Raw genomic sequence first — 8,559 nt, 5'->3', positions numbered from 1 at the left:
GTTACTAAGTGGGTAGAAGCTATTCCAAATAGTAGTGCTGATCATAACACTTCTATTAAAATGCTTAAGGAAGTTATTTTTCCGAGGTTTGGAGTCCCTAGATATTTAATGACTGATGGTGGTTCACACTTTATTCATGGTGCTTTCCGTAAAATGCTTGCTAAATATGACGTTAATCATAGAATTGCATCTCCTTATCACCCACAATCTAGTGGTCAAGTAGAATTGAGTAATAGAGAGCTCAAATTAATTTTGCAAAAGACTGTTAATAGGTCTAGAAAGAATTGGTCCAAGAAACTTGATGATGCATTATGGGCCTATGGAGAGAGAGGTTTCACATATAGATATATTATCATTGACATCTTTTATGATTGGGAACAATCATTAAATTATGACATGCTAAAGAGTTGATGTTGGACAAGGAAGACAACGTAATGAGTTATGTTTTCTTATATCTGAGATAAAGTATATTGTCATGGATCTACTAACATGTTGAGCTTGCCTTTCCCCCTCATGCTAGCCAAATTCTCAGTACCAAGTAGAGATACTACTTGTGCTTCCAAATACCCCTAAACCAGTTTAGCCATGAGAGTCCACCATATCTACCTATGGATTGAGTAAGATCCTTCAAGTAAGTTGTCATCAGTGCAAGCAATAAAAATTGCTCTCTAAATATGCATGACTTATTAGTGCAGAGAAATAAGCTTTGTACGAACTTGTTGTGAACGCAATAAAAGCGACAGACTACATAATAAAGGTTCACATACAAGGGGCAATATAAAGTGACGTTCTTTTGCATTAATATTTCATGTATCCAACCATAAAAGCGCATGGCAACCTCCGCTTCCCTCTGCGAAGGGCCTATCTTTTATTATTATCTTCTATCTTATGCAAGAGTCACGGTGATCTTTACCTTCTCCTTTTTATTTTATCCTTTGGCAAGCCCAGCATGTTGGAAAGAACATGATAAATATATTTAATTGGATGTGGGGGAGCATGAATTATTATTGTTGACATTACCCATGAGGTAAAAGGTTGTGGGGAAAAATTACAAGTCCCTATCTTTCTTTGTGTCCGGTTAAAACTCCGTAACCACAGGTATTGCGTGAGTGTTAGCAATTATGAAGGACTAAGTGATAGTTGAGTATGTGGACTTGCTTTTAAGCTCTGACATAGACTCTTTCCGATGTTATGATAAATTGCAATTGTTTCAATGACTGAGGGTATAATTTGTTAATGCTCCATAAGGTTTATGATTCATACTTTGGTTTTGCATTGTGAAAAGATCATCACTTGAACATAAGTAATCATATGACAAATCTATATATGTTGCTGTTATGAGAATAATCATGATGCCTTCATGTCCGTATTTTATTTTTATCAACGCCTCTACCTCTAAACATGAGGACATATTTATTGTTATCGGCTTTTCGCTTGAGGACAAGCGAGGTCTAAGCTTGGGGGAGTTGATACGTCCATTTTGCATCATGCTTTTATATCGATATTTATCGCATTATGGGCTGTTATTTCACGTTATGTCACAATACTTATGTCTATTCTCTCTTATTTTACAAGGTTTACGATGAAGAGGGGGAATGCCGGCAGCTGGAACTCTGGCTGGAAAAGGAGCAAATATTGGAGACCTATTCTGCGCAACTCCAAAAGTCCTGAAACTCCATGGAATATCTTAAAATAAATAAAGAAAAATCATCGCCAAAGATGAAGGCTAGGGGGCCCACACCCTGCTCACGAGGGCGGGGGGCGCGCCCCTCCCCCTGGGCGCGCCCCCCTACCTCGTGGGCCCTCTGGTGGCTCTCCGACGCCCATCTTCTCCTATATGAAGTCTCTCGATGAGAAAAAAACCATAAGCAACCTTTCGAGACGAGGCTCCGCGGCCACGAGGCAGAACCTTGGCGGAACCAATCTAGGGCTCCGGCAGAGCTGTTCTGCCGGGGACACTTCCTTCCGAGAGGGGGAAATCATCGCCATCATCATCACCAATGCTCCTCTCATCGGGAGAGGGCAATCTCCATCAACATCTTCACCAGCACCATCTCATCTCCAAACCCTAGTTCATCTCTTGTATCCAATTCTTGTCTCCAAGTCTGGGATTGTTGCTAGTAGGTTGCTAGTAGTGTTGATTACTCCTTGTAGTTGATACTAGTTGGTTTATTTGGTGGAAGATCATATGTTCAGATCCTTTATGCATATTATTACCCCTCTGATTATGAACATGAATATGCTTTGTGAGTAGTTACGTTTGTTCCTGAGGACAAGGGAGAAGTCTTGCTATTAGTAGTCATGCTAATTTGGTATTCGTTTGATATTTTGATAAGATGTATGTTGTCTAACCTCTAGTGGTGTTATGTGAACGCGGACTACATAACACTTCACCATTATTTGGGCCTAGAGGAAGACATTGGGAAGTAATAAGTAGATGATGGGTTGCTAGAGTGACAGAATCTTAAACCCTAGTTTATGAGTTGCTTCGAAGGGGCTAATTTGGATCCATATGTTTCATGCTATGGTTAGGTTTACCTTAATACTTTTGCTGTAGTTGTGGATGCTTGCAATAGAGGTTAATCATAAGTGGGATGTTTGTTCAAGTAAGAACAGCACCCAAGCACCGGTCCACCCACATATCAAATTATCAAAGTACCGAACGCGAATCATATGAGCGTGATGAAAACTAGCTTGATGATATTCCCATGTGTCCTCGGGAGCTCTTTTCCTATTATAAGAGTTTGTTCCGGCTTGTCCTTTGCTACAAAAAGGATTGGGCCACCTTGCTGCACCTTATTTACTTTTGTTACTTGTTGTTCGTTACAATTTACCTTATCACAAAACTATCTGTTACCACTTATTTCAGTACTTGCAGAGAATACCTTGTTGAAAACCGCTTATCATTTCCTTCTGCTCCTCGTTGGGTTCGACACTCTTACTTATCGAAAGGACTATGATAGATCCCCTATACTTGTGGGTCATCATCGCTGCTCTTCTATGGCTTTCCTTCAGCAATGGTTGACGTGGATCTTTGTCCCTGGAAGTACTCGTGGCTGTCACATCATCCTCCTCATCAAGCTTGCCGACACCTAGGACAAACTTCCCCACTTGTGAAGATATTGCAGAGCACATGTTGTGCATGAGCACCGTCAACTTCTTCTGTTTCTGCAAAAACAACAAGACAAAAGGCGGGAGAAAATGATTAGTATGTAGAAAAAACATACATTTCATTATCAACTTCGCATAAAAAATTGGATACTAGAAAGCAAAAGAAAAGAACATACATTGATGTCGTAATTCTGGGGTAGCTTGGCAGCAACAAACTTCTGGATATGATCAATGCTCCCAAACAGGCTGTCTTCAGCACACCTTGAGAACTCAAATTTCAACTGTTGTGTTGATGGGCATGTGTGAGAAATCAACGGTCAGTTGGAAAGGTGCAAAAAATTAAAGTCAAATAGGAAACAAAAAAAGATATTTATCGCGAGGTTTAGCTACCGTCTGCCTAAAAATAGGGCAACATCATGCATATTGTTGGACAACTCCATAGGAACTTGGTACATGGACAAGGACACTAATAAAACTGTAAAAACCCATGCATAACTCTTTGGACTGAACAACATACAACTCCAAAAAAATGTATCCTACTGATGAGCAACTACAAAAAAAATAGGGCAACTACAACTATGCACATGGGCAACACCAACTGTAATTAGAGCAAGTCCACCTCTGATTATGGGCAACTACAAAACCTACTAGTGAGCAAGTCCACCTCTGATTATGGGAAACTACAAAAATCGATATGCATGCTGATGAGCAACTACAAAAAAATAGGGCAACTACAACTATGCACATGGGCAACTCCAACTGTAATTAGAGCAAGTCCACCACTGATTATGGGCAACTACAAAACCTACTTGTGAGCAAGTCCACCTCTGATTATGGGCAACTACAAAAACCTACTAGTGAGCAAGTCCACCTCCAAAAGTACATGCCTACTTGATAAAACACAAGGCTCTACATGTTGAACAACCATGAAAAAATGGGCATGGGGAAAAGAAACAAGGAAAAACTTACTCGCAACTTTCCATATACACCCTTTCTGCTCCTATCCTTCTTCATGAATGTCCTGATAAGACCCTCGTTCCATGCCTTAACCCTTGGAAGAATATTCGCGTGCTCTCCTCTCATCCACAAAGTCCTTGGAAATGGATCTGTAGTCCACATCTAGCGAGTCGAGGTAAACGAGTTGTCTCACAGGCCAAAACACAAACAAAAAAAGAAATAAGACATGTGTTAGTTTCCTGAAAACTATTGAAAAATAAAAGGGAAAAAACAATGAAAAGAAAGACAATGAGCCAGAAAAAAGGGGGGATCTAGATCATTTTACCACTAGGTGGAATAGGCAACAACATATGGTGTTCTTCTTGTCTCCAAACCCCATGAAAGCAATCCTAAGCTGGTCAAAAACGAACTGGCAAACATCTAAATTCACAATGTCACATGGGTTCAACGCAGCTGAATAGGCGCGCGGCGACACCTTCAAGCTCGTGGTCGGTGCAAGAAAACAGCTGAAAACAATGACAAGCCGGGCGCTTAAGAACGTATCATCATGAGCAACTCCCATCTCCTTTATCATCTCCACCCACTTGGTCACTGTTGGGGCAGGCCCTTTAGGAATGTTGAACATCCCATTGAAAAACTTTACTATGTCTGGATCGATTTCATATGCAACCTTGTTTCGCCCCCTTGGCAGACCCCATATCCTTTCAACACTATCTGCGTCGACCGAGATCTTACCCCTCTCAGGTATAACAAGCTGGGACAACTCCGGGTCATGACAATCCATGACAAACTTCACGATATCACCTTTCATTGTTCTCGTGTCGATATCAAGTACGCCGCCAAAACTTATATAACAAATGGCTCCCCTTTGTGTTTCTACAAGGGAAGCATTTAGAGTGAACAGCCTTGAAGGTGATGCCCTGTTCCTTGGTGCCGGCGCACTAGTACCAATCTGTGGAGGGAAAAAATCAGAAGAAAATAAAATAAATAAAAATAAGGCAAGGTTGCTATGCCTGGAAAACTGAGCAACTACATCTACATTGTAAAAGCAACCGGTACTACTATACCAGGCAACTCGTACTACTATACTAGGCAACTAGTACTACAATACTACGCATCTGGTACGACTATCCTAGGCAACTGGTGCTACTATGCTACACAACTAGTACTACTATACTATGCAACTGGTACTACTATACTCGGCAACTGGTACAATTATATACTAGGCAGCTAGAACTACTATACTACATCTACATTAAAGCAACTGGTACTACTATACTGGGCAACTGGCACTACTATACTAGGAAACTACTATATTCAAGGGAGACGCATACCTAATGTCCTTGCCTTGAGATAAACTACAACAAACACATCTCCCCATAGCCCCCCTACCGAGTTCAAGTTTGTTAAAGAAAAAACCTCGTCTCTGCGTTTCTTCACACGTTTGGCTGGCTCCCTTCTTCATCATGAGGAGCGGAGTTGGTGCCCGTTTCCCAGCCCGTCCACCCGGGACAGGATTATCATTCGTTTGCCCGCGCTTGCGTCGAACATTGCTTGCCGTTTGGACCAGCTCCTCGTTTCCCTCATTTCCACCTTCGCCATCAGTCTTCCCCGCAATCCTCTTTCTTTTTTGGGCCATCCTGTAAAACAAAATATGCAACACCAAAAAAATGTCATTTGGGTGGGGAGAAAAAAAACAAAAAAGACCTATAAGCACAATTGAACTTGCAGATACTACTGCGAAAAAAGGAAACACTTAAAAATGTGCTTCTGTTTTAACATCTCCTAACTTGATTCACCACGACTACTGCGAAAAAAGAATGCCTATTATTCCTAATGACATCTCGTCTACTATACGGGCCAACTAGGTGGTGAATCTAGGCAACTGCAAGATGTTGGGTAGGACTTGTAGCAACAAAACAATAAAAAAGGACAAATAAAAATAACTAAATACCCAAAAAATAGCAACTAATGTTATATTTCCTTGCAAAAAATGAGTAGTGAAAATTGAGCAACTACTATCATGTACATACACAAACTACCCCGGCAGATCCAAACAACCCCAAAAGCAGCCAAAAAACTGATAAAATAACTACTGTCAAAACAAAAATAGCACCCCGATGGTTTGTGTGAGAACAAAAAAATACAGCAACTGTTGCGCAATTTCATGGCGACTGTGTGAGAAAAAATGAGCAACTACTATCACCTAGCTGCACAATGCCCCACATTAGATCCAGGCACCAATAGCGCCGATGGTTGTGACAAAAAATCAGCAACTGCTCCCCAAAAATAGGGCAACTATCTGACAAAAAACAGGGATCCCCTCATAGATCCACACGCTCAACAACACCAACTCCTTTGCGGAAAACTCGACGGGATCTCAACCCCAAACCTTCCTCACCGTATCGACGTGATATCGACCCCCTCCCCCTCCCCGACGCCCCCGACCCTCCTACAGAAAACGGGACAGAAAGGCCCTGCGGACAACATGGACAACCCGTGCACGCCCTCCTCGCCCTCCGTCCTCGCCCTCTGTGCTTGTCCCAACACCTCACCCAAACCCTAGCACTCGCCCTCACCAAGCCAACTATAGGGGGAAAAGCAAGGACGTGATGCGGGATTACCTCTGACTGTCGCCGCAGCTGCCCCGCGCCGACGAACGGCCTCCCACGCCGACGAATCCACGGCCGCTGTCCCGTGCATGTTGTCGTCGCGAGAGGAAGCAGCAGTAGCGGTTTCGAAATGGAGGAGATGGCGGAGGATTCGAATGGAAAGGGGACGGGGACAACGTGCGAGCAGCGGTTTCGCCTGAATTAATGCGCGGCCTGGTCCGGACCGTTACAAATACACGGTCGTGATCCCGTTTATCGCACAGTCGAGTGATGTGTGCTTGCGCGCGCCGAATCGTGCAGCTACACGATTGAGCGATTGGGTTTTTTGTGCCGTTTTTCACAGAAAAACCAACTAAATGGGCCATCCCGGCGTTGACGATCTGTGTGCGCCGGTTTGCGAAATGCAAAGAATCGGGAGCAACTAATTAACGAGCACTCCTTCGGGTGCCTCGCAACGATCAGCGCCACTTGACGCACTCTCAGCCATTTGCCACGTGTCGCGCTCTGGGCGCTCCCTCTGGATTTTTTTTTTATTTTTCCGCACGCGTTTTCGGCTTTTTAAACGGTATTTTTTTCGGGTTTTTTTACGTTTTGATTTTCTACCGGTCTTCCCTAGCTTTTCAACCAATAATTTTTTTCGAAAAAATAACTTTTTTGCAAAAAAAACACATTTTTCGCGAGAGTCACGGTTTTGTTTTCGCGAGAGGCACGGTTGTGCTTTCGCGAGAGGCACGGCGGTGCCTCTTGAAAATGAAAAAAAACGTATTTTCTGTTTTTTCTCTTTCGTGAGAGGCACGGTTTTGCATCCGCGAGAGGCACGGTTGTGCTTTCGCGAGAGGCACGTGCGTGCCTCTTTCGGAAAGGGAAAAAACGTGTTTTCTATTTTTTTCGCGAGAGGTACGGTTTTGCTTCCGCGAGAGGCATGGTTGTGCTTTCGCGAGAGGCACGGGCGTGCCTCTTTCGGAAAAGAAAAAAAACGCGTTTTCTTTTTTTTTCACGAGAGGCACGATTTTGCTTCCGCGAGAGGGACGGTTGTGCTTTCGCGAGAGGCACGGGCGTGCCTCTTTTGAAAAGGGAAAAATCGTGTTTTCTGTTTTTTTCTTTCGCGAGAGGCACGGTTGTGCTTTCGCGAGAGGCACGGGCTTGCCTCTTCCGGAAAGGAAAAAAACGTGTTTTCTGTTTTTTTTTATTTTCACGAGAGGCACGGTTTTGCTTCCGCGGGAGGCACGATTGTGATTTCATCAGAGGCACGGGCGTGCCTTTTTCGGAAAGGGAAAAAAATCCGTGTTCCCGGTCGGTTTTTTCGTCAGTTTTTTTCGTTCGGTTTTTTCGTGAAAAAAAAGTTCGTCAAAACCTATCAACATGTGATCTAGTTTTGAAGATTTCGACGCGAGGAATCCAACGGCGAAAGCGGTTCGAGATTTGGACGCACGGTTTAAGAGATAAAATGTTTTGAATAAATAAATCTACGAAAAAAGGGAAAACTCCCCGGTTGCGACAAGTGACGCACATGCAGTGCGCCACTTGTCACAGCCGGGGAAAGTTAAAGTGATCTCCACAAGGAGTACTCCTTAACGAGTGATTTCGTAAAGAATCGGACGCATAAGGCGCTGAATAGGAACCAGCATCAACGAGCACGTGTGGATGGATTCGATATTGGGCCATGGTGTTGGCGGTTAGGCACTTGTGCTGGGCTAGAGCGCTAGGCCGCAAGGCCACATACGAAGCCCACGCACCACTCAAAAAAAAACATACGAAGCCCACGCCGACTCGAACACTACAAAACTGCCACCGCCTCAAAAAAAAAAAAAACTGCCACCGCTCAGGTTGCTGTCCTCGACTCGGACGCACGCTCGAGACCTAGGCGCCATAATACGCG

The sequence above is a fragment of the Triticum aestivum genome, chromosome 1B (assembly GCF_018294505.1).
Source record: "Triticum aestivum cultivar Chinese Spring chromosome 1B, IWGSC CS RefSeq v2.1, whole genome shotgun sequence".
In the NCBI taxonomy this organism is placed as follows: Eukaryota; Viridiplantae; Streptophyta; class Magnoliopsida; order Poales; family Poaceae; genus Triticum; species Triticum aestivum.
This window is presented reverse-complemented; position numbering follows the sequence as displayed.